Here is a 27,194-nt window from a genome sequence, read left to right on the forward strand (position 1 = left end):
CTTCAAAGTCCCATGAGCAGCATGTCTTTCCAGTCTCCAGCCCAACCTGTCTTGTGAACTAAATTTCTACCACTCCTCCCCATCATCTCTGCGCTGGAGGAAGTCTCTGTGGTACCAAAGCTATTGTTTACCTGTTTGGCTGGGAATCCTCCACTCTGAGGGTAGACTTCCTTCTCTGTGTTTAGGTCAGCAGATGCCATCTTCAAGTTTAGTGTTATGTTTCTGCTTTTGACCTCAGCCTCCCCTTATGCTTGGTTCAAGATGGCTAGCTATACGAGAGACTGAGACAAATTATCTTTAGTTCTAGAATGACGTGACTCTCCCTAGTGCCGAACTACATGGAGGAAACTTCAGGCTGAAAGAAGGCACACAGGCAAATACATTTCAAATGGCCTTGGAACTTCTGTTTTATTTGCAAGAAGAATACAATTCTTATTTTTTCCTTGATTTGGGTATATGTTCTACAGTCTTTATCAAACACCTAGGTTGTGTTTTAAGATTTTGTATGAAGATTTTACATTCATTATCTTATTTATGCCCATAACAACCATTTCAAGCCAGATATTATTGTATCATATCACTACATTTTATAAGAGCACTGTGGTTATAGGCTAGTGTTTTAATCTTTTGTTCTATTATTAGAAGCCAGGACTGCGATTCAGAAAACCTAGATTCTAACCCCTCCGTGACCTTCAGCAAGTCACTTTCTCTCTTTGGCCCTCAGTCTTTCCATCTGTAAAACAGAAGAGGTGTGGGGTGAACAAATGAGCTGCAACAACCCTAATCCTGGGGTACCAAGAAATCTTGGTCGGCCTCTCACAATCACTTGTCCATTTTCAGTGTGACCAGAGAGAAGAAAAAAAAAAAAAGAAAAACCCACAGCTGGATCCAGGAGCACAAACCTCTCTCCACTATTTGCCACAGAGATGGTAAGTGAGAAATATTATCTCAACTGAAAGGACAACATGTCCATAATCATTCAATACAACTGGCACAGTGACAATTATTTTTTTAATGTAGAAATTCTGCTTGGTTCAAGTAAAGAAATGTTTGAGAGAAAGTTCAAGTTTTGAAACTGCTAATGCCTTCCTGCGATGGTGTGTGGGACTCGGTGGGGGTGGGGAACAGTAAGCCAGACAGTTCATCTTAGGGGTAACCTCTTTGGTTTATGTAAAATAAATGACTCATATCAAATTCATTTTTGTAGGCTGCCATGCCTGAAGGAGGACCAAGCCATGCTCAAAAGAGATTGAGTCCTTCTTACAATTAATCAGCTACACCCCTGTGTTGTATGTCTTGATGTCTAATTTCCAGAGGAAAGATTGTTGTCAAACCAAATAAATGACGATGCTTTTGGAAAAGAAAAAAAAAAAAAAAAAAGCAATCAAAAGGAAAACCCACCTCTCCTCAATGTAAAGATGTCGATATGAACTCACCTATTGTTTGTATTTCACACCCACAGTCTTGATGCCTATTATCTCTGAAATTATATCAGTTTCCAAAAATCACTTGAAACACTCCTACACCTGGAGCTTTTGATAAACAGTCCAGCTCCTACAGAGAGAAGCACTTTTTGTGTGTGCATGCATGTGTGCGTGTGTGTGTGTGTGTGTGTGTGTGTGTGTGTGTGTTAGAGGTTGAAAGACAGAGAAAGACAAGTTGGGGGAGATGGAGAAAGTGACAGTACAGTTGTGAGTTGCACCCTAGACACCTGCGAAGACCAGAGGGGCTTTACTGTAACCTAGAAGAAAGTCAATGGGTACGGGGCTTCCCTCCATGGATCTCGCTCTTGAGACTGTAAGAAACTTTGAGGGTAATTTTACTCTGATGCTAAGAATAAAAATAATGATTAATGTTTTTGAGCACTTACAATGTTCCAGGAACTTTTCTAAGAGCTTTAATACATATGAAATCACATATTACTCACAAGTCTATGAGGCTGATACTATTATTATCACATTCTATAGATGAAAGGAAAAAAAAAAAAGAATCACAAAGAGGCAAGCTCCCCCATCTCTGGCTTATTGACACTGAATTAAAATCTTGCTGATCCCCATCAAGACTGAGGATGCCACTCTCTCTGGGAAGCACCGTCAGGGAAACAGAATGTTACCCTCCTCTGAAGCCCCAAGATTTCTCCTGGTGTTGAAGCCACTGCCTTAAACTACAGTGATCCCGGGAGTTTCGTCGTGGCTCAGCAGGTTACCAACCCCACTAGTATCCATGAGGATGAAGGTGTGATCTCTGGCCTCGCTCAATGGGTTAAAGGAACCGGCATTGCCGTGAGCTGTGATGTAGGTCACAGACAAGTCTCGGATCCCGAGTTGCTGTGGTTGTGCTGTAGGCTGGCAGCTGTAGCTCCAATTCGACCCCTAGTCTGGGAACTTCATATGCCACAGGTACGGCCCTGAAAAGCAAAACAAACAAAAACCTAATGATCTGGGCACCTGCCAAATCATCTCTGGAAGAGTTTAAGTTTTTTAGGATCAGGGTAGTATTAATATTATGGCTGTTTTCCCACAGCCATAGCAAACTGCCTGGCACTACACAGGCACTTAAGAAATACTAGCTGAATAAGTAGATGGAGAGACTCAAGTTTCAGACCCAAGTTCTCACAGTCATGTTAGAAAAATCAATACACAGCCAGCTCTCCAGAGTCAAAGCTATCTGTGACTTTTAAAATAAAACACCTCATTTATTTTTAGCCCTGTAGGGTTTTCCTCTGAATTCATTTTCACTTCTTAGATGCTTACAGTGGGTGCCCTGTCCATTTGGCCTGGGAAGTAGGTTTCAAAAGAAATACTGTAATGCAAGAGAGAAAACTTAAATCATGTCAAGTTCTGAAGTTTGTTGTGCCCCCATTGCTAATCCTGAAGTTAATTTCACCCAGGTTAAACTGACATCGTTCTTAGCTTTCAAGGAGCTCCTCATCATTTTAGAAATAGAGCAGAACTCCATTGAGAACAGAGCCTCATCCCCAAAGCATATCAGGATGATAGAGAAAACCTGAGATGTAGCAAGATGCCTCTGATAAAAGCATAATCTTATAAGAACCTCCTTAAAATAGACAATCCACCAAAACTCACCCAATTTAACCCTCTCATTTGGGGATAATGTGGCTCAGAGAGAAGAAATGAGTTGCCAAAGGTGACAAATCAGTTTTAAAAAAGAAGTGAGGATAGACTTGGGGCAGGGAACTCCTAGGTGAGAGTCTTGCCTTTTATATTTTGCTAGCCTTCATGACTGGGTTACAAGTCAGTGATACCTAAAATAAAGCCAATTACATTTGAGGCAAAAGTTTGACGTGGGTTTGAGAAAGTCCTTAGCTCAAGCAAGAGTTAAGGGCCGGGATGACGGGGTGGAGGGTGAGGGATCTCTATTTTTGACCACATGCTAAACATTTGTACCTACTAAGCATAGCAGGATAAATTAGTTGGTTGGCGTCAAAGGACCGTGAGTCACTGTTCTAACCAGCAATAAATCCAGTTGCTGGCACAGAAGGGATCAAATGCAAAATGACAGCTGAGATGGGAGCATACTGGCCTCCCTCCATCCATGGTTCTTCTGTCCCTGTCCATGCTGGTGGAAAATGTTACATTGCCTCACAGTGACGTTGAGGCTTTTAGAGTAGTTACGATCTCATAATATTGCTGGTGGCTAAAAAGCCAGCAGAAGTGAGTATGTCTGTGCAGATGACAATGACAAGTGGGTGAAGTCCCAGCCTTGATCCTGACTCAGTACCTGATTTTGGATGTGCCATATTCCTCTGTAGGCTGCGTTTCCCCCCATCTGAATATTGAAGGTGTGGGCCAGAGAATGTGAGGGTTCTGTCCACTTCCTGGATTCAGTGAGTCTAGGAATGCATTGACTCCTCCTTTCCTTAGAGTGGTTCTGTGAGTCCTCAGGCGAGCAGCCGCTCAGAAACATGTCAGTTCAGCTAATAGCTTGACGTCAAGAATTACTTTTACTCCAACCCTTGTGGCCATTTGGGAGCTGGAGGCATGCACTCATCTTAAAGTCAGAAGAATAGGCTCTGTTGCAGTCTCAGCTCCACACACAGGTGATGTGAACAACCTCAGTTCCTTTTCTGAAGGTCCGATTCTTCCTCTGAAAAGTCCGAGTAATAACACCTATTTCACTGAGATGTCTTGTGGGTCGGATGAGATTTTTAAGATGTCAAAGGGCTCGTAACCTGAAAAGCATAAGGGGTTGTGTGGGGGAGGATGAGGATGAACATGTAGATGAGGGGTTATGAACACTTTTTGATTTTCCGTAGAGATACAAATGAGCTGTAGGTTCAGGGTCAACAAGTAAGGGCAGGGACCGAGACGTGCTAGCTGACTGCCGGCGCTGGGCTCACCCTGAGAACCGCAGCAGCAGCTCCCGCCTAGCCCTCTCCTTCCTTCTCACCACCACCTCGTCTCCCCAGTCCAACAGAAAGTGACACCCCTCTTACGTCTTGAGCCTCCCTCGCCCCCACCCTCCTCCCTGCAGACCCAGCGGGAGTGTCAAATCTAAACCACTGTACAGATATTTCGCCCTCACTTCTTTAGTCTTCTAGACCATCTAAAAGAAAACAGCAGAGGCGCTCCCTTCGCCTACGCATTTCCCTTTGTTTTGAGGGCTGTGGCAGCCTGGCCCAGCGGCAGCTAGGGTTCCTGGCCAAAAAAGCAACTCCATCTCCAAGATCTCTCTCTACACCTGAGGTCTGGGTGTCAAGCAGGTCCGCTGGCATTCTTCCGGTGCTAAGTTAGATGTGCTGCTTTTGATGGGCACTGAGGAGATTGCCCTTAGTTGGAAGTCGGACCTTTTCATGCCGATCCACAAGCTGACAGAGCTGCAAAGGACATTAGGAACTTCCTGGTTCAACTCAACCCCACCCCCCGCTCCCCGTTGTTTACAGATGCACAAACTGAGCCATTGAAGAGAGAGTTGTCCAGCAGCATCATTTAGAAACAGAGCCAGAAGGATCTTTAAGGTCATCTAAGCCAAGTTTCTCCTTGGACAGATGAGGAAATTGAGGCCCGGTGATGCTAACACACCTGTTCTTGAGCTAAAGAATTAGTATGTAAACCGGTAAACTCTGGTTCAAAGTTCAGATCTCATTTCATGAGAACCACTGTAAGATACATAGCATGGCAACAGTGTACGTGAAATCTAGCTTCTGAGGATATGTAGATAAAACGGTAGGTTATTCCACTCATGTAAATTGGGGAAAATAAATTTATACCCATACTTTGGAATTCCTGTTTTACTCTCCCAGAGATTCATTATGTGTTCCAGGGTGTGATGAAAAGCATAATTAAATTTGTGTCAGTGGTTTAGGATATATGGGTGTAGGCAAAATATAGCTACTAAGAGTTACTTTGATTCCAACCCTGAAGCCTAAAGGGGCCATGCCAATATCAATTTGGTGTCATCAGGAAGCAGCTTATCTTTGATGGTCCAAAGCTAAGTCCTACTGGGTGAAAGTTAAGCCCAGAAACAGAGGACTCTATATGAGTCTTGGACCCAAAGTCTATTACTTATTCACATCTTTGTCTGACCTTGGGGCCAGACCAGTTGTGTGCTGGTAAATGTTTAACAACTGGCTCTAAGTGGGAGGCGTACGGGGAGAGGAAGCTCTCATTTGTCATATTTTCCAATATTCTCAGTATAAATGGTCCTCCATGGCCACTTTCAAGCTACCAGTGCAACATTGCTGAATGTGGAGTTTGGAAAAGGTTCTAATATATGGATACAGCAATATTAATAACTTCAAGGACATATATGATAATAAAACTTCATAAAATAAATAGGAAGTGATGAGTTTTGAGTATTTCCTACCATTGTTTTTAATTTATTTTTATGTTTACAAGACAATTTTTTTATTAAAGTATAGTTGACTTACAATATTTCTTCAATTTCTATTGTACAGCAAAGTGACTCAATCACACAATTTTTAATAAGAGCTGTGCTTTTAACCAGTTCTCCAAATTCCTGATAATTTAACAATCATCTCTTGTGAGCTAGAACAAGTCAGCTCCCAGCAAACCACTGGGCCAGGCAGATCTGAGTTTGAATCTGGCCTTCGTTCTGTCAGCTTCGTGACAGTATAAAACTCCCTTGAGCTTTAGTTTTTTCAGCTGTGGAAGGTGATACAATAACAATAGCTTCATGGGTTTACCGGTGATGTTCAAATGAGATAATGCTTAGTACAGTAGCTATACATAATCGCTCCACAAATCACCATTAGTGCAATCCAAGCCAAGTTTATACACTAAGTCAACACTTTGCAGAGATATATTTTACAATGCCTGTTGTATATGCTCTTCAGTATTAGATGCTTTGGGGGTTCAGAGTGCCTCAGACATTACACTTGCCCTGCTCTCAAAGAGTTTACAGCCTAACAAAATGGGATGAAATAGACATTAGCAAGTATAATGCAGAGGAAGCTAGGATCACCTCCTTAAAAAAAAAAAGAGAGAGAGAGAGAAAGAAAAGAAAGAAAAGAGCTTGGGGAGGAACAGAAGGAAAGATTCTTAGAGGTGACTGCTTTTGAGCAATAGATTTCAGAATAGACTCAAACATGCAGAGATGCCCAGGAAGGGAGTGCCAAGAAGAGAGATGAAAGAAAGCAAATACAAGAAAAATAAAGGAACACAGAGGCACAGACATATAAGCCTTGGTGGAACAAAGCATATAAAGGGGGGCACTTGGGAGATTGTCAGATAGGCAAGCAACTTCCTAATCACGTTAGCCTTAAACGGTGAGGAGTTTGGTTTATGTTCGCTTAGGTAATGATCAGCCTCGAGGAAAGTATTCCTCTGATACTAATCTGATTTTTTTAATTACCAATCATATTATTTTAAATATTTGTTCATTGAATAAATTTTTATGGTCACCATTCTTCTGTCCTTTAACAGGAATCGTTAAGAGTTAACCAGATAGTGAAATCCATTTTTAAACTAAGTGAATTTCCCCTGTGGAGAAAAATCGTGTGTTCAGGAATAGAAGGTGGCATTCTAATTCCCAGATGAAAACAAAATCATTATTGAAAGCCTTTGATAAATATTAGGAAGGCTCAAGCCAGTGGCAGTTTTTCATGAGTTTTGAATTGTCTGCTGCGTCCCTCTTGCATTATGCTTCACACACAAAAAAGTCATATGACCTACATCTTTATCTGCTCCCGTCTTCAGCTTCTATATATAGGCTTCGGTTATGAATGTTTTTTCCTATGAAAAGGTCAGACCTTGCACACGTACCATCAATGCAAAGCCCTGCTTATTAAAAAGCAGGCAGGCGAGTTTGTAAAAGTCATTGAAATATTACTGATGTGGGGAAAAATCTCGGCGTCTAGCTGAAAAAGAAATGGCCTCCAAACTTTCTGAGAAAGGCAATGGGGAAGCCTCTATCTCGTGATTACAAAAGCACTTTTCCTTCTGGCTAAAACGCCCTGAGGCTGGCTGCGGCGCCCGCTTACAGAAGCAGGCTGGGACACCCCCACCCCCAGCTCTCTCGTGCATGCGGGTGCACAGACTCACCTCAGCCAGAGAGACACCAAGCTCCGTTGACTCCTCCTCCACACCTCAAACCCCCATGGAACATCTGGAGGTGGAGCTGGGGAAGGTACCTCGGCCAGAGAGATGTAAACCCAATTTGGGGTTTCCGGTCTTACGCAGAGTACAGCAGCCAGCTTTGGCCAGCATTGCAACACCAGAGAGAACTGGGGGAAGAGTTGAACTCTTACTTTTAAGCCAAAAGTTCACAGGTTCAACTCCCCCTCTAATGTCAGCTGCTCCCTAGGGCCAACCTTGGAGTCTGAATGCTCTGATAAGATTGAGAGGCTTTAGGAAAGTGTCCTGCCCGTTCCATCTGTTCCCTTTCTCAACAAGGTCAAGCTCTTTCCCAGAATGAAATTATTTAATAACTAACGTGAACTGGATGTACTGCTCTCTTTCTTTAACAGGAAAGAAATTGGGGTTGGAAGAGATTAAGGGACTTGCCCAGGTTCATTCAACAAGTCAGGCTTCTGCTGATTGTCGTGTGGCCAAGGAGCTGGTACTGGGATGGGCAGTGTTGTCATAGAAAGTGGTAGGCGATGCTGTGCCTAGCCTCAGTTAATGCCTACCTGCTGAGACAAGCCTTGCAGGGGACCTTACAAAATAAGTATCACCAGGTTACAGAGAGTAAAGTGTTAAGTTGGAGGTCAGAAGAACTCTGTTACAGTTTCAGATCAGATGCCATCAGACACTTGTTCATTCACTCTCTCATCAATTCATTCAACACATATTTACTGAGACTACGCCAGGCCTCATTCTAGGTGCTGAGAATACATGTTATGAACAAAAACAAGCATAAGTTTTGATGGATGGTTACTTAGGTATACATTGCAGATTATTTACATATATATACACACATATATACATATATATATATATATATATATTTTTTTTTTTTTGCTCACCCCTTCCTCTGCCCCCTAGAGTGCAACCCTCTTAGGATAGGAGGCACTTATAAATCTCACTGCCTGACATCCAGTGGGTATTGGTTACAGGAATGATCTGTGAGATTTCTCCAGCCATTCATTAAAAAGAGATAGAGGCTTCTTAAGAGGAATCAGAGTTGAGATTCATTTGAGGCACTGCACCTATTCCTGGCTAGCAAAGTGGTTCCTGAAGCCCAGCTCTTGAGCTTTGGCTGCAGAGAGCACATAAACAGTAGCTCCTTCTTATCTTCTTTTTCTGAGCTCCTTGTCTCACCCCACTTGTTTGGACTTCCTTCCCCAAAGTGCCAAGTTTGTCTGTCTCTCCTGAGGGTCCTGAGCCCCTAGGTCCAGCCCCTTCAGACCTCCACAAAGTTCCCTTGCTAATACCTAAAGCAAGTTTTGAGGCCATGGAGGTTCCCAACACGGCATGTGTTGCGATAAAGACATTCTTAGGTTTGAATAAAACAGTGCTGAGTATGTGTAGTTCAACAAGGAGGAGAGGAAGAGAAAAGAAACTTGTTCTATCAGGAGGAGCTGTCCAAGGATAGAGCAGATTGCTTTCTGGAGTGATGATTATCCATCACCTGGGGAGTCCACCAAGAACCAGGGCCATGACCCCTACAATGAGATGGGGAGAGTCAAGCATGAGATGGGAGTACATCACTCCCGACATCCTTTCAAACCACTCTTCTGGGATCACCTCTCCCTTCTTCACCATTTTGAGTATCAGTGATGTACTAAATCCTTGAAGTTTCATCCCCTCTCTTCCCTGATGAGGAGTCCAGCTTGAAAAATTGTCTTTCATCTAACTTCATCTTTACCAGTCCACAGACTATGGTAATAGTGCTGGTGCAAGATAAATTGCTTTCCTCTTTTCGGTTAGTTTAACTCTCTTAAAATTCCACTTTGATGCACTGCTCACCTGCTCCGAAAATTCCATTGTTCCCTATCAGCTCCAGGCTAACCCTGCTCACTCTAGCCTAGCACTCAAGATCTTTTACCATGAGGCCAACACCTTACCTTGTCAGTGTCACCTTGAACCACTTTTTATCCACCACCTTGTTCCCTAGTCTGATAAATGCAGAGCCTGTGGATCACTCATCACCTAGTCTATGCCACATTTTTCTTTACATGATTCTAATACTGATCATATTTGTGGTATCTATTTCCTTATTCCTTGGCATATTTCCTTAGAACGCTCAGCCATCCTGACACCTATTGGCGTATTTCTTATTTACTTAATGCTCCTGTGTCTTCACTGTCATGTGCCCAGTGCTCGGTCCAGCCCTCAGGTCTCGTTTACTGGCTAGAACTAACTTGAATTAGAAAATATTTTTTTTATGCAGGGAGGCAGAAAGGCATATCAGTAAAGAGCACAGGTTCTGCAGCCAGCCTTCCTTGTGTGAGTCCTAAATTTGTCACTTACTAGTGGCGTGAACCTGATCAAGTTATTTAAACTTCCAGGTCCTCCATCTCCACATGTGGAGAATGGGGAAAACTAACCTTTATCCAATGCAATGAGTTTTCAATGCTCTAGTTCTTACGAAATGCTTACTTCAATGGCTGGCACACAGCTATCCACTTTGGGGTGGTACCAATTTATTCTTTAAGGTGCCCTTTTATTTCTACCTCCTTCATGAATATTAATTCTATTTTCCATGTAGAAAGCACTTCAGAGTTTACAAAGACCTTTCATATGTGTTTTCACATTTAATCATCACAGTAATACGGGAGGTAGGCGTCGCCATCCCCGGAGAGTTTTGGTGACACAGGTAAAAGCAGGGGGAGGGAGACTGTGACAGGAACTCAGAGATTCCGGTTCTCGGGCCTGAATGCATTCAGCTTCAACATGTGGCTCCCAGTCTGGCTCAGAGGGCAGGCTGTGGTCAAGACCCAGAGCCCGTGTGACTGCTTCTGTAGTGCCTCAGCACAGCGGCCTGAATTTGGAATTAGGCTTCGTCTTATCTCGAGGCAAAGGAGATTTACTTGCTTCACGCACTCCCCGGAGGTTCTGCTGTTTCATTTCACCTCTGCTGCAGATTGTTCTGCGACCTTTGCTCCATCTCTGTATGCAAACCTTTCTCTCATTGGAAGACACCAGGTTAATGCCACCGCAGACCAGAACACTCAGGTTAGAAGGGATCTTGGAGATCATTAAGTCCACTCCTCCCAAACCATTTTACAAATGAGAACACAGAGTTTCAAGGAAGGAAATTACTTGTCAAAAGATCCTACTCATTTATGTGCTCCTTAAGGCAGAGTTATGGAAAAATAAGGACAGGACACTTACTTTCAGGAAACACATAGTTGAGTAAACTATGTCCTACTCATTGTCTCAAATGTCGAACCCAGCGCCTATCACATGTAGTAGGTGCTCCGTAAATACTTCTTGAATAAATGAATGATGAAGAAATGAATGTTACTAGTCAGTCACTGGTTGAGCTGGCCCTTGACCTAGGGCTCTAGATTTCTAAGCTGGGGCTCCTGAAGGTTCACACTTTCTGCCTCCTCCATTCAAGTCTTACTTCACAGGTTTGAGAAACAACTCAGAAACATGGCCAAAAGGTGTTGCAAATAGTCCTGCCCATCATGTTTATTCGTGACCCACAGGTGGATTCCAAGTCATCTTGTAGAAGGGTCTGCACTCTCTCTTTCTTGCAAAGTGATGGAAGCTAAGCAAGGAAGCAGAGACCGAGCAGAAGACTAACATCAACAGACCTAGGATGTGCCAGTGGGATATCACTGCTGCCTGTAATGTTCCTGTGCCTTTGCTGCACAAACAGAAGCCAGCACATGATGCATATTGGTTCATGCTGGATATCTTAAGATGGTTCAAATTTCCCAGTTTCACTCACTTCACAGACTGTCTGAGCTCCTGGATGTCTTCGGGATAACCAGGCTTAATAATCACTTTATGGGATAGCTAAAAAAAAAAAAAAAAAAAAAAAACCCAGGAGTCAAAGGGGGAAGTTATGTGGCTCATTGTCACATAGCAGCATGTCAGCAGCTCAGACTAATCTGGAACCCAGGCTTCCTGGATTCAAACTAAGAGATTTTTTTCCCTATATGCCAAAACTGCTAGACTTTGAGACACTGAGCCAGCCAACTACACGAGCATAAGCTTCTTAAGAGCGCAGGTTCTATTTGACTTGCCCTTCTCTCTCGCACTGCTGGCATGTGTTTTGACTTCACTGAAACTCTTTCCCTGCTCAGCACTGCGAACTTCTTTGAGAGTTTTCACATCCATTATGAGTCCCATTTTACACATCAGGGAGCCTCAGGTGGTCCAAAGGGACAAAGGGCTCATGGCCTCAGAAAAATGGTAGCTGGACTCAAACCTCAGTCTTCTGACAGCTAATCCATGCCCTTCTTCTACATTGCACAGGCAACCCAATAACTCTTTGATGACCCAGTGAGCTAATGCTGACAGGATGATTGAATGAACAAACAGCTGACCCTGATCAACAAATAACTCTTGGGAAACAGATTTAAAAAAAAATAACTCCATACCCTCACCCTGCTTGGACCCATGGTCCCTTGCTTCAGCTCTCTCACCTTTGGTTTCTCATCACTTGATACTTCACATGTGTATTTAAGGGAAGAGGAAAACTAACAGTACTGAACCCCCATGACCTTTAAGGGGCCAATCATTCCACAAGAGCATGGAGGAAAAAATTTAAACCCCCTCAAGTGTCACCATCCAGAGACTACCACTAGTTAATATTTTGGTGAACACCCATCCTTCCTTAGTCTCTTTGTCAAAGCATATATATAATTTATTTAATGGACCCATACCAAACAAACTGCTTAGTAGTCTGCTTGTCATTTAATAATAAATCCCAAATGTCCAGTTGGGTCATAAGTGGGTCAAGTGTGAGATGGATCATAATATTTTGACAACATCTGTTGGGTCACATGTAGATGTTGAGATTCCCAAACACTGTTTTCCATCAACGGTTTTGACAGTCCAATGAAGCCATTTTGCTGGGCTTTGCTGATGCTTTCCTGCCTCTGGGATGGCCATGGCTATAACATTAAAATATAAGTAATTAAAATAACTTGGAATAATAGATTCCAATTTGCCGACCTCTTTTATGCATATACACACACAGTTATATGCCAATCAGTGTACTCAGGCAAAAAGGAAGACATCACGTATCTTGTGTGTTCTTTGTGATAACCCTGGATGAGGAGCATGGCTCGTGTCATTATTTTAAAGATGAAGAAATTTAGGGCCAAGTAGATTACATGTACACTCCTGGGATTTCTCTTCTGTTCTGTTTTTTAAAATATCTTCTGAAATTAAAAAAAGCTAACAGGGAGTTCCCGTCGTGGCGCAGTGGTTAACGAATCCGACTAGGAACCATGAGGTTGCGGGTTCGGTCCCTGCCCTTGCTCAGTGGGTTAACGATCCGGCGTTGCCGTGAGCTGTGGTGTAGGTTGCAGACGCGGCTCGGATCCCGCATTGCTGTGGCTCTGGCGTAGGCCGGTGGCTACAGCTCCGATTCAACCCCTAGCCTGGGAACCTCCATATGCCGCGGAAGCGGCCCAAGAGATAGCAACAACAACAACAACAACAGACAAAAAGACAAAAAGACAAAAAAAAAAAAGCTAACAGCTATGAGCCAATGTTCAGAGAGGAGTTTCTTCTATTTGAAGATTAGTAGGAGATTTTCTCCATTTGAAGTGGCATGGAGACTTGAACACATTTTTCGATCTTTCATTCCAGAATTTTCTTCATACCATGCTACACTGACTCCCTGACTTAAAACAGGTTTGAAAGTTTGGGTGACTTAAGTTCATTTCACAGAGCAGGTATACGTCTATGAACGTGCCCCACCTCGAACAGCTCGAGTGCTGACGCTGCATTCTGTGGCCTCTCGGATGGGCTGACTGCCTGTCACATCTGTAAATGAGGTTTAATTTGATTAACGTGGGCCACTGGTCAGGACAGTCTCCCCTGCTCAGTGAGGCGAGGGTCACTGGCATGGCTGGCTGGAGGGCCAGAGAGAGGTTGTGATTCATTTCTGCCCCAGGCACCCACCTGGCTGGCCTGGTGCAAGGCTGTGGGACCAGGGGAAAGTGAGAGGCTGCAGGCGGCATGCCTGTGAGCTGGGCCTCGGGAGTAATAGCGAGAAGAGGGGTGAGAGTAGCAGCTGCTGAGGTTGATATTTATATAATGACTCTCTGTGTTCAAGGCAGGAAGTGAAACCCAGGTTCTGCTGAGACACTTTCCTTCCCCCACACTGCTGCCCACGGGTGGCTCCAAAGGGGTGACATGGGGAGAGCCTCAGTGGGTTCTGCCCAAGTGTGTGCAATGACAGACATGCCAGGCTCCAGCTCCTGTTGGCATGTCAAAGTCAAGCCTCTGCTGCTGAATCCCAGAGGCTCCCCTTCCCAGTATTCTCAGCCTTAGCCCCTTCTTTCTACCTAGTCCCCCCTATGATGGGAAGAGCCCTGCTGTTCCCCTGCAGCTTGGCAGGAATGCTAAGGGTACATGAGATAATATCTCTAAACTCAGGTCACCCGTGCCTTGCGGCGGAGTTAGCATTAAGCTCTGTATTACATTCCAATGACCATTTCCAAGACCATCACTGCGGTTTCTATGGATGGTTGTTCCCCGGCTTTTCTATCTACCTCAAATAACTTCTATCTGCCTCTCTTCTCTTTCAAGCATAAAAACCCTTTCAGATTGTCTAAGATTCAGAGCAAATATTCCCATCAGAGCCCACCTTCCATCTTGCTAAGCCTAGGTTTAGGAATTCTATTCTTATCTCTCTCCAAGAAAAAAGGGGGAGTATTTTAATATGGATGGTGGATAATCTAGAGAGGCCTTCCTATTCTGCTTCCTACCTTAGTATCTGGGATGATGTGACTCGTGGAGAGTCCACAGCTGAAAAGGGCCTTAAAAATTATCTAGCCCCCTAATTCTCAAATGTGGGGAGGACCAGTAGCTGCTGCATTGAGGGGCTTGTTAGAACTGTGGGATCAGAGGCCCCGCTCCATACCTACAGAACCAGAAGCAGCATTATAAAGAGATCTCTAAATGATTCATAAGCATGCTCCACTTCTAAAGGCACCAACAGGTGGAGGAAATAGGGTTAAAAGATGGAGCTATACCTGCCCAAGTCACACTGCGAGAGAACATCATCAGGATGGAACTCAGTGAGTTGTCGAGTTTAAGTCCTTTTCTTCTGTATGAAGCCCTAAGATAGATACAGTTCCAATGCCAGAACCATGCAACAAGCTGGGCGATCTTTTCCCCCTTTTTATTTTTTCTCAAAATTGCATTTATGGGGTTTCTTGGGGGGGGTTGTTTGTTTGCTTGCTTGCTTTTTAGGGCTTCACTTGCAGCATATGGAAGTTCCCAGGCTAGGGGTTGAATTGGAGTTACAGCTTCCGACCTACACCCCAGCCACTGTGGTTCGGGATCAGAGCTGAGTCTGTGACATACACCATACCTCACAACAACACCAGATCCCCGACCCACTAAGTGAAGCCAGGGATCGAACCCACATCCTCATGGATACTAGTTGGGTTCATTACCACTGAGCCACAATGGGAACTTCATTAATGGGTATTTTTGCAATTTACTTGACTAGTAGAAAATCAGCACAAATGATTTTCCCTCATCTGTTTTGACTCTTCTCTGGTCAAGGTGCCACTCTTGTTGCTGAGTTCTACAGACTCTGGTGTGTTAATTAGGGACGTCCACCTAGAGTTTATTCAAAGGAGAGCATCTGAGTAGATGGTCAGGAAAGGGAGATGTGTTATCAGATGTTTCAGCTACTGCAGCCTTACCCCTCAGTGACCTTGCCAGGAAGAACTATGAATGACAGCATATTTTAGAATCACATAATGACAAAACTAGAAGAGACATTAGAGATCATCTCATCCAACCCCTTCAAGTTGCAGGTGGGGACGCTGAGCCATAAAGAGAAATGACTTGCTCAGTTTTTCCCAATAAGTTAATAGGGTATTGGGGCAAGGGTTCAAATCTCTTGCTTCTTAAGTCAAGGCTGCATGCTATGTACTTCTGCCTGCTCCCCAGAAACTAAAAGGAATGAACAAACTAAATAAGTCATCTGGACCAGACAGCATCTACCCCAGAATTCTGGAGTGAGTCTTGGGTAGAACTGCCATGCTATCATCCAGAATGCACATCCAGTCATTATAAATGGTCACTGAACCGGAAGGAATGTCACATTGCCTCTGGGCTTCCCACCCATCTGTAGGGCCACCTGGGAAGTATAAGCTACTAAACCTCACTGCCATGTCTGGAATTCATAAGTACTGGGATCATGGAAATGTAAAAGTATAACGTGTCAGGGGAAAAAAAAGCCAGAACGACTTTAACAAACCAACGTTCTCTAAGAGATTAGGACTAGGGGCTATGTAGGGGACTCCTGAAACTCAGTGCTTTCAATTCTCATAGGTTCAAGATATCCGTGACGGGATTTGTACAACAATGGGCAGCTTGATTCCAGAATTTTTTTGGCGTGATATTATGTTATCTTTCACAAGGATCATGGAAATAATAGGGTAATATCGTTGCAACCTCCCCAAATAGAGAATGTTAAAGAAATCCCCGTAAATCAAAAATCACCCAGAATTGGGTTTTAATTCATATATTAATAAAACTCATGGAAGAAAGAATAAAAAGTAGTGAAACCTCCATTTTTGCAAATGTCACTGAACATTTCTAGTCATCGTGGTGCCTCATTTTCAGACTACCTAAATGGTTTCACCATTAATATTTCATCAGATTCTCAAGGTGCACCTGTGAGCTGAGCAGAGCGAGGTCTATCATCCACCAGTTGAGATGAGGAAGCCACGCTTCGGGGAGCAGAACATCTTTCCAAACCTTGAATCCCAGCTGGACTCTAAATCCTGTGCATTTTCAATCCACAGTATTGCTCCTGGGCAAAGAAATACCACGACAAACAACAGCTTCTAATATCTGCACACCTCTCAGGTATCCAAAGCACCTAGACAGCTCTGTGACCTGGGGAGGAATGCAAGTAACTATTGAGAACCTGCTGTGTGTGACCAAAGGCTATATTAGATGCTGTACAGAGTTGTCTCATTGAAATATGACCATGACTCTTTGAGGTGGGTGTTATTTTTCTTTCTGCATATTAGGAAACTGAGCAAGGTTAGGAAACTTGTCCATGGTCACAAAACTAGAAATTGGTGACGCTAGGATTTGAATCATGAGTCTATTTCAGTTGAAAGCCTTTTTAGGTCAGATATCTCTATTATCTCAATGTCGCAGTTGAGTAAATGGACTTAGAGATTTTAATAAACCGGAATTGTAGAGCTAATAAGTCTTGGAGAAAGAATTCAAACTGGAGTCCTCTGATTTTAAATCTCAGAAGCATAAATCTCTCCGGAGGAAGGGTGTGGGGGCGTGGGGAAAGGGAATGTAACAACTGAGCTTCTGTTTGGGCAAATATAAAGCAATGCTCTCAGGTAAATTATATCCTAATCTCTCTTTATAAAATGATGGATACCAAAGTGCCACAACTCAGGAAATGTATTTAAGTTTATTCCATTTCACTTCTATGAAGAAGTACTGAGCATAGATGCTGTGCCAGGTGCTGTGCAAGCTACTTTCATGGATCTTTTCTTTTTTGAGTCCCTTACCAATTTTTTTGGAGTATTAAAAATTAGTGACATGTTCAGGGTCACGCAGCTAATAAGTGGCAGGGAAGAAATTGAGATCAACTCTGACAAATCTCAACTCCAGAAGCTTAAGCTGAGGTGCATGGGTTTCATCAGAAAGAGTATGGAAGCCAAATAGAAAGACATTATCCTATGTCCAAATTGAAAGCAGTGTGTGGGCTCAGAAAAAACATGGCAGTTCTATTCATGGACTTTTAAGAAAAATTCAGTGGAGCTGGGGAGGTGGGGGAAGGACAGAGGACTATTCAAATCATTGATATTATGGAGCTTGTTGTTATAAATATAGAATTAACAAAATTAGATTTCCTCAAAAAGAATAAGAAGGTTGAGAGGAGATACTATAATGCTTGATAGAATGAAACTATGTACTTATTCAGCAAATCTCAGATAAACAGAACTATCCCAATATCCCCTCACCCCAAAGTTTGCAAGAATTAGATGCAGAGAAACATGAAAAGAATTATACTTTACATAGTAGGTAATAAACTCAGTGAGCCCAGAGGTAGTAACTAGAAGTGGAGATTCACAAATGGGTTTAAGAAGAGATTCATAAAGACTCATAAATTCCACATGGATTTATAAAAGAGGTGTCAGACCTTAAAGTCGACCTGGCCTATCTTACCACCTCATGGGCATCCACTTGGTTACATCCAATGGCAAAGAGCTTGCTCTCTCCCAAGACAGACGATCCCAGCTGTTGGAGAGTTCTGCATGTCAAAAAGTGCTGTCTTAGGGGGAAATAAATTATCTCTATTTACTACATTCATTTTGGCCCTCTCTCTGCCTTTGAGATACCACACAACAAAGCTGAGACTCTTCCTTTTTACATCTGTTCAGGTATTTAAATCCAGCTCTTACTCTTATTTGTTGAAGTCAACATCATGAAGAGAAATCATATTTAGGCAGCAATTATTTAGGGAGAACTTTAAAAATTCTAAAGGAAGAGTATAATGTGGCATTTCCAGCTTTGAGAGCGCTAAAGGAACAAGTACTAGATTGGAAATCAGGAGGGCCTCTCTCTCTCTCACACACACACTCTCTCCCTCTCTCTCTAGCCTTCAGAATCACCTTCCAGTTGCCTTTTGGATATCTTTATTTTCATGTCCATCAGGCAGTTTATATGCCATATGCTCAACACCAAATCCTTCCCCCCCAACTCATTTTTGTTTCCAGCTTTATTGAGATATACTTGGTACACAGCGTTATACAAGTTTGAGTTTAATATATTATACAATGCAAAATTACTATTACCAGTATAAGCCAACATTTGTATCATGTCACATAATTACCATTTTTAGTAGTAAGAACATTTGACATCTACTCTCTTTGCAACTTTTAAGTCTATAAAACAGTACTATTAACTATAATCACTATACTGTACGTTAGATCCTCAGAACTTACTCATTTTATAACTAGAAGTTTACACTCTTTAACCAACATGTCCCCTTTTTCCCTACCCCGCCAAGCCCCTGGTAACCACCATTCTAGTCTCTGTTTCTATGAGTTTGGCTTTTTAAAGTCCACATATAAGTGAGATCATTTAATGTTTGTCTTTCTCTATCTGACTTTTTTCACTTAGTGTAATGCCCTTAAGGTCCATCCATGTTGTTGCGAATGGTAGAATTTATTTCTTTGTCTTGGCTGAAAAACACTCTATTACACACACTGCATTTTTTAAAATCCATTCACCCCTTAATGAATATTTAGGATGCTTCCATGTCTTGGCTATTGTGACTGTTGGACCATAGTTCTCTTAACTGTAAGGTAAAGAGCTTTAACAAGATATTGTTTATTCTCCCTTCCTTCAATGATTCTCTGGCTTTGACTTAGCTAAACAGTGGTAGTTGTGAGACCTCATCCACTTCTGAAACTCTCTTCAATATACCATCACTGAAAAGGAGTTTTACCAGTCCCTTAAGATAAACCAATACAACTGGGTGGAAATTTCATTGACCAGGAATACTGGCCACTAACTCCTCCACCCCCAATCCTTGTGAAAGCAAGTTAATCTAAGGATAAAACACGTTTTGTCAGATTTCTCTTCGTCTTCTGCTAAGCTGCTTAATAGTAGCCAGAGAAAAGTAAATAAGTGGAAAGCAAGCAACAAACAGAAAGAACAGTTCAAATTTTAGTTTCAGATGTTGGAACTGATCCATGGGGCAAGGACTATTCAGTAGACATGTTTAGCACTGGTAACTGAGGATCCTGATGTGATTGAGAGTTACATGAGCAAAGAAGTTTTCTATCCATGAAAACTGTATGAGAGCAGTGAAACACAAGAGGGTCCTGAAGCATTTGTATTGAAGGTTACACTTAGACAAGGGACAGTGCTGGAAAGACTTAGGTATCCAGAGATTCCTGAGGTTTCTCAGCTAGTTGGACACAACTAAAACTAGAAAAGCTCTCTCAGCACCCAATTACAATATCCTAAACAGCTACTACATCTCCACCATTGTACTAAGCTCTTTAAAACATGTTATCACATTTAATCTCTATTATAAGAGTTCCCATTATGGGGCAGCGGAAACAAATCCAACTAGGAACCACGAGGTTGCGGGTTCGATCCCTGGCCTCACTCAGTGGGTTAAGGATCTGGCATTGCCGTGAGCTGTGGTGTAGGTCACAGACACGGCTCGGATGTGGCATTGCTGTGGCTGTGGCATAGGCCAGCAGCTACAGCTCCAATTTGACCCCTAGCCTGAGAACCTCCATATGCCACAGGTGCAGCCCTCAAAAGACCAAAAAAAAAAAAAAAACCTCTATTATAAACTCCAAGGGAACAGGGATTCATAAGTTTATCTCAGTCTCAAGAACATCACCTGGCACATAATAGGGGCTCAGTAAATATCTGTTAAATGAATTTAAACAAGCATATTAATATTATAAATTATTGATATTAATGAATTATTAATATCCCCACTTAAGACAAGGAAATTGAGGCTCAGAGAAATTGACAAAAATAAAAAGTTTAAGAAACATCAGAGCTGGCATTTGAACCCAGGTTTTTCCGATGTCAAGGTTAATGCTCTTCTCAGTAGAGCGTAACTGACTCTCAGCCTAATTACCTTAAAAAACGAAAACAAAATTGGGGTTAATCTCTTCGAAACATAAATTAAAATTTGTGGAACAAAGCATGAATGTCTTAAAGCTCATCTCTCTGCCACTCAAAACCTTCAGATATAATTGGTGATTGTAAGTTCTCTGCCCACGAAAGCAACTTGAAGAGATTTTGAAGGATTCTAATAAACTCAAACAAAAACAGCTCACAAATTTCATGGAAATTATGAATGTCTTTCTTAAGGATCCATATTCCTCCCAACTTCCTATGGCCCCTGGAGCATGGTGGCTTGGAAGGTAAATGGGATAAAGACAAAATCTGACCAGCAGAAAAGAGCTGGTCAGGAGGGAGTGCTGGTGCGTCTTGAGGGGCACCCAGATGCTTTTCACCCCTGATCATTTTCCTAGTGTGGCTCAGTGGGTTAAGAACCCAACTGGTATCCATGAGGATGCGAGTTTAATCCCTGGCCTCACTCAGTGGTTTAACAATCCAGTGTTGCTGTGGCTGTGGCATAGGCAAGCAGCTGCAGCTCCAATTCAACCTCTTGCCTGGGAACTTCCATATGCCTTGGGAGTGTTCTTAAAAAGAAAAAGAAAAAAAAAAAGGAAATCAGCCAAAAATGGTCCCAGGGCCCTTTTCCTCTCTGACAGTCTCCTTTGAATTATCCCTTCTTTCCTACATCCCAGCCCCAAATAGTGCAGGCACTGGTAGCTCTGAATGGCTTTGGGGACTCCCCACCATAGCCACTGCCTGAGCTTCTCCGTAGCAGGTGCCTCGTCCTGCACTGCTGATCTCTCCGATTTCCCTATGCAGATGAGGCTATGAATAAGCAAGCTCTGCCCAAGGAGAAAAGGCCCTCCTTCTTCAGGTTCTTCTCAGCCTTTCACTTTTCTTAAGCCAAGGGTGCTAAGGTGAGGCTCCTTTGGCCGTACTCTCCTCCCTTAGGACTCAAGCCTGCATTCTACCTGCACAGGTAGGACTAGATTTGGAGAAAGGGGGATTATATTCCATTTTTCAGTAGGGTTTTCCACTTCATAGTTTTGTTTAGCTTTCCTGCACACCACACACTTATGTATGCACAGAGACACACACAAAGCAGTGTGGGCTTTCTTGGCCATTCTGAGACATAAACACTGGTCAGTCAATACCCATTGTCTTTGGCAACTGTAGACCACCACTACTGCCTATCTAGGCAGGACAGTTCCCCGTGCCCAGACCCAGCCAGGTTTGCCTTCCTCAGACTTTACCTCATACCATGATACCTTCTCACTATTTCTGGAAACCGGTGGAAAGCCAGCCCATCACTGAAGCCTCTGCTTCCTAAATGTCCTCTGGACATCTTCCCTTGTCTTTGTCCTTGTCTCCTCTACTTGCTACCTCTTCCACAGTCCCATGGCTAGTGTTTTACATATTCTGAAATAATACACACACTGGATGGTACACTTTATTATGATTACTTAGAAACATGATGTCTTTTTTCAAGTAAACTATGAGCTCTTGGGGAACAAGAGTTGTGTCTTGTCCACGGTGACGCTCTTCACCGACTCAAGGTAAACACTAAATGTGGATGAATCCAATAATTCTTGATGCCTCCTCATGTGCTGGGCTTCTTTCCTATGGCTTCTACATGGGAAGAACACATGGGGCCATGGAAGGGTTAAACGGAAAACTTATGATTCACCTGGTCCCACCCCAAGGTGCTCCTTCCAGCATCTGTTGACTTCTCCTGTTACCAAGCATAAAACAAACACTGTCGTCTCCCTCATACCTATTTTCTGGGTCCCCTGGGTTGTACTCTCATGCCAGGCTCTTTCATTTTTGATCCACCTTTCTTTGAATGTATTTATTTGCATTACCCTCAACACAGAGCTCAAAATGACAATCTCAGTTTAATTTCGGGCTTATGGTTAACTTTATTTGAAGCTTAGATGGTAGAGCTCATCTGTTTCCTGTCCCAACAAGCACTGGTTTGTGTTTGTCTTTATTAATTCATCCAATAACTAAGTAGCAGTCAGGACACTGAGGGATACAAACTTGAATCTCTTTCCTGACTGCAAGGTGATCCCTGTCTAGCAGGAGAGATAAGCACAGAAATCATTAGAAACCAGGTAGATGGCAATAAAAGCTCTAAAAGAGGAGCCCAAACCATCAGGGATTATACATACTCAAGGCGTGAGGCGGTGCTTCCCCAGGAAAGGAGAGGCGCGGGGCTAGGAAGGATGTCATGGGGGCTTTTGGGAAGTGGACCCAAAAGAATGAAGTAGGATTTGCACTCACGGGGAGAGGTGAGCAGCAGGAAAAAAACACCAACAGTAAAGTCCAGAGATGGAAAAGTACAGGAACGGGAAGAGTGAATAGTTCAGCTGGGCTGCGTGCTCAGGTAGAGCTCTGGGGACTCTGGCTCCAGAGGAGGTTGGGATCCATGTGGGGGTGGAATGGAGCAGGAGGAAACTGGAGCCGGGAGACCAGTGGAGAGGCTCTTGTCACCTCCTGGGTGAGAAGTGAGAGGGCGGATTCAGTGAAAATGGAGGGAAAAGGTGCGTATGAGAAAAGTTTCCACATAGCTGCCTACCTGCCTCCAAATCTCCTTGCCTAATTCTCCTCAGTAACTCAGACACCCATTTTCAGTGAGGCATCCTACAACCTTCCCACCCCCTCTTTGGAAGTTTATCTTTTGATCTGCCAGGTGCATGAGTTTCTGCCCAATTACTTGTCTTCAACCCATCAGAGCAGGCCAACCGCACAGCTCAGAAGTCTCACCCGTCACACTTGGCCTAGGTTGCTCCCGTGCCCCGTCTCTGTCCTCAGCACCCTTCATCTGCGGATGCAGAGAACAACAGCCCCGTCTCCTGCGCCCTCATATGGAGTTCCGGTCAAAAGGTGAAACCTGGACCAGAACTTTAGCACAGGATGGGAAGGAAGTGGCAGGGGTGGTGAAATGAAGCCCTCAGGTGGCTTCATCTAGCGAACTGACCCGGGACTCAGCTTCATCACATCTCTCCCTTACTGGGAGGTCAAGCGAGGACCAAACTGACAGAGGCTGGGCAGAGAAGGGAGTCAGGAGGAACCCCTCATTTGGGCCCAAGGAACCAACCCAGCAGTGTCACCAGCACCAGCCCTGGGAGTCCCTGGCAGAGAAAATCAGACCTGAGAATGCAAAGGCACTGCTTTACTCTACCCATGTGCCTTGGGGCCACTTTCTCTCTCTGAGCCTCAGTTTTGTTGTCTATAAAATAGCAATCATGACACCCACTTCATCTGCCCCCTGCTGAGCTGTTTGTAAAGTTAGAGTAAGGTGAGTACAGACCCAGTTTGAATATGTAAAACACAGGGTTATTAATAATTGCATTCAGGAGTTCCCGTTGTGGCGCAGCGGAAATGAATCCGACTAGGAACCATGAGGTTGTGGGTTTGATCTCTGCCTTCAATCAGTGGGTTAAGGATCTGGCATTGCCATGAGCTGTCGTATAGGCCAGCAGCTATAGCTCCAATTAAACCCCTAGCCTGGGAACCCCCATGTGCAGCGAGTGCAGCCCTAAAGAGCAAAAAAAAAAAAAAAAAAAAAATCATTCAACTCATAACCCACACATCAGGATAAGTGGACGTGGTGAGAAGGAAACAGAGATGCCAGAGTCCTGTTGTGGCTCAGTGGGTTACAAGCCCAGCTAGTATCTGTAAGGATGTTGAGTTAGTATCCGTAAGAATGTGGATTTGATCCCTGGCCTCACTCAGTGGGTTAAGGATCCAGGATTGCAATGAGCTATGGTGTAGACTGCAGACTTGGCTTGGATACCAAGTTGCAGTGGCCATGGGGTAGGTCGGCAGCTGCAGTTCCGATTCGACCCCTAGCCTGGGACCTTCCATGGGCTACAGGAGTGGTGGAAAGAAAGGAAGGGAGGGAGGGAGGGAGGGGAGAAGGAAGAAAGGAAAGGAGGGAGGAGAGAGGGAGGGAGGAAGAGAGTTGCCTAGAGAGCAGAGGCTGCGGAGGCTCCTAGTTTCCATGTAGATCGAAGGGGGTTGGCCCTGTGAAGCATCTAGTCCAGTCTCCTCATTGGATGGATGAGAAACTGAGGTCCAAAGAGAGGAATAAACAGTCAGTGGTCACAAAGTGAGTCAGAGGACAAACTCAGTTCTTGAGGATTCCAAGCCAGTCCTTTTTCCACCCCATATCCCTGCTTCTCAAACTGAAGCCCAGAACGAAGATCACTGCCCCTGAGGCTAGTCTTACTTAACTCTTGAATCAATGGGGAATAGTTATATGATTGGAACCAAGAGCTTACTGTGGGCTGGATCAGATTCCATTAAAAAAAAAATAATAATAATTGCGCTTGGAATCCTGGATAACCAGCTCCTAAGATCCAGAGCATTCAGGACCTGGAAAGAATGTCTCATTTTCAAACTGGGGATTACTATCACCCTTCCCTCTTCTTCCTCAAGCATTCCTGAGCTCCAGGATAGGAGAAGAAAGGACAATTCTAGGAGGTAATAGCAGGCAAGTACTGGGAGTGTAGGAGGTGCTTACACTCCAATAAACATTTTACATGTACTTCATCTTATTGCATTTTCCTAATGAGCCTAGGTGGTAAAGAATCTCAGAATCTCCCTTTTCAGATGAAAACAAACCAGTCAACCCTGGGACTCAGATAAATCAAGTATCTTGAGTCACAAGCTAGTATCTAAGGTGTCTCTAAGACTTTTTCATTAGGAAGTGGCAGCTTCTGTTCCAAATCTCTTTCGATTTGGGCTCCTGCAAAGCATCAAGACTGTTGAGTGGCAAGCTCCCTTCACCCACAAAAGTCTATGAAATAGTCTGTCTCTGCTTCAGCCACTAGCTTGTGTGTTTTTGTCTTCTGGTTCATTCATTATTACACAAGTGTTTTTCTGAGGACCGGACTGTGCTAAGGACTGAGGGGACTCAAACACGCCTTGATTCCCTGATTTTGAAAGCTGGAGAAGGTGGGGGGTGGGGGAGGCACACTGTCAGAAGACTCCAGTGAAGTGTCATGCCAGCAGAGAGAGGCACAGCTGTGTGTCTAGGGGTGTCGAGGTATGAGAGTAGGAAAAGGAACATGTGCAAACAACTCAAGGGCCATATATTTGGGGAAGACCAGCAGGGGTGGGTGGTCTGGACTGAGGGGAAAATGCAGGATAAGAAGAGGCCAAAGTTCAAGCCAGAAATCTGGGGCCGGTGTATGAAAGACTCTGAGGCTGTGCTAATGTGCTAGTTTCTTCCCCCAGTCAGCCCAGTTGGAGGTGGTGCCTTGGATAATTTTGCAGAGCCTCGGCTTCCCCTGCTGTGAGACGGAAGCCATGGATGTTGCCCGTGAGGGACCCGAGGGAAGGTGGGGCAGGGGGAGCGGTGGCAGAACGTGCTGCGCAGCTCCAGGGGAGTATGTGAAGGGGATGCGAATCACAGATATTTATAATTGCAGCAAACTGAGACTGCGGGCCACCAAGCACTTCCTCTGGAAATCCTGAAAACCTGCCGCCATGGGGCTGTGCCCAGATCCCAGCTGGAGGTAGACTTCTCTCTTCTCAGCTCCTGCCAGGCTGGTCTTCTTACAACAAACTCTAGATCCTTCCTTAATTCTACCTAGGAGGATAGGAGACAGCTCCCCACCCTCCTGCCCTCCCTTTTAAAGAACCCCCACACCAAGCCCTAAACTCCCAGGTCACGGCAAGCTCCCTTTTAGTCCTCAGTGCCTCATCAGGCAGTCCTGTCAAGACCAGACCCCAGAGCTGAGAAGCAGCTTGGGAAATATAATCCAATTTCCACTAGTCACCTAACATGGCCCCTCATTTATGGATCCAGCCGACGCCAGGCTTGTGCTGGGCATCTGGGGAGCTAATGGAAAGGCTGGGCAGGGGCTGACCTCAGAAGGAGAGAGGGAAAAAGACCAGCCGCAGAATTTCCTCTTCTACCAAAGAATGGGAAAGATCACATTGATTCCCACCTTTTCTTCTTTCTTTAAATACAAATGGAGCTTCTTTTTCAAATGTTATCTTTTAAGGGACCCCATCTATACAACTGGAAAGCACCTATCCCTCAGGTACTTCACAGGGATCCTATAACCGTGCTTCTCAAACTTTAATGCACGTGTGAATCCACAGTGGATCTGGTTAAAAGGCAGATTCAGATCTAGAGGTCTGTGGTGGGATCAGACGTCTGTATTTCTATCAAGCTCCTGGTTGCTGTCAATGCTGGTGGTCCATGGACCACATTTTAAATAGCAACCATTTAGAGCTCTAAGGATTATTGTTTGAAAACCATTCCTCTTTAGGATTGAGAGCTAGTGGGTCTCCCCACTCCCCATCCCTGAATAAATCAAACCAAGTCTCCTGGATTAGTGTCTCCTTCTCTGCTTGAAGTCAGCTTCAGCAGTTAACTCCACACCAAAGTCCTCGGATCACCTCCTTACCTCCTTCTGGCTGGAGGTATCTGTCACCTCCACAAGGCAGGCTGGGAAAATTCCTGAGAGGCTTGGCCACGAGGAAGAGCTTTAAGGTGTGGCCTTCACTCTAACAGGAAAAGTACAAAAAGTTCAGGTTAATCTTCTTCACAGACAGACAGACTAACAGACAGAGAGAAAGATCAAGCCACCGTTCCCACTGGCTTTGAAAAGGATAGCACCTTGTCCCTGTCCTCCCCTCACCCCAGCTGATGAATGATGGGAGTCATTCCCCCTCACACTCTGCCTTCCAGGCCCATCCCCTTCAGGACTGAGATGCTCCCACTGAGGTCAAAGGTATTTTTAGCTCTGTTCGTGTGGGCCCATGCTTGGCCAGTACCCCCTGGACATTCATCTTGGATTCCACAAATGCCAGGTCTCCTAATCCAGGAGGCACAGAGGCAACAGGGGAATCTGAATGCACTGGAAAATGCAAGACATGGCCTTTTGAGGATTTTGTCCACATGCCATGTCTGATAAAGCAACAGTAACACCTAATGCTCAGAAAATGCTTCAGCATTCAGAGTACTTCCAC

The 27,194-nt window shown here is 44.1% G+C and overlaps 2 long non-coding RNA genes across 4 annotated transcripts in view; both read right to left on the bottom strand.

Annotated features, from left to right (window-relative positions):
• Window positions 1–382: 382 nt before the first annotated feature.
• On the bottom strand, window positions 383–7,580 carry LOC110256388 (uncharacterized). The gene is made up of 2 exons (XR_002337801.2): window positions 7,524–7,580; window positions 383–4,192 (listed from the first exon to the last, which is right to left on the bottom strand). It is a non-coding gene; the product is annotated as an uncharacterized LOC110256388 (long non-coding RNA).
• Window positions 7,581–8,427: 847 nt separating this feature from the next.
• The window catches only part of LOC146397662 (uncharacterized), an 81,276-nt gene continuing 62,509 nt past the window's right edge, over window positions 8,428–27,194 (bottom strand). Inside the window, exons 5-7 of one of the 3 annotated variants that reach the window (XR_014822657.1) lie at window positions 26,630–26,729; window positions 13,308–13,373; window positions 8,428–11,390 (exon numbers count right to left, since the gene is read on the bottom strand). This is a non-coding gene — a long non-coding RNA (uncharacterized LOC146397662). Of the gene's footprint in view, window positions 11,391–13,307; window positions 13,374–21,641; window positions 21,834–22,487; window positions 23,710–24,199; window positions 26,730–27,194 lie in introns of those variants that run through there. The other 2 variants (XR_014822659.1, XR_014822658.1) reach the window with 2 other exon arrangements.

This window comes from Sus scrofa, chromosome 13 (genome assembly GCF_054392235.1).
Source record: "Sus scrofa isolate SSC_HxYL_T2T_F1_AM1 chromosome 13, Sscrofa_HxYL_maternal_Yorkshire_Landrace_v2.0, whole genome shotgun sequence".
NCBI lineage: Eukaryota > Metazoa > Chordata > Mammalia > Artiodactyla > Suidae > Sus > Sus scrofa.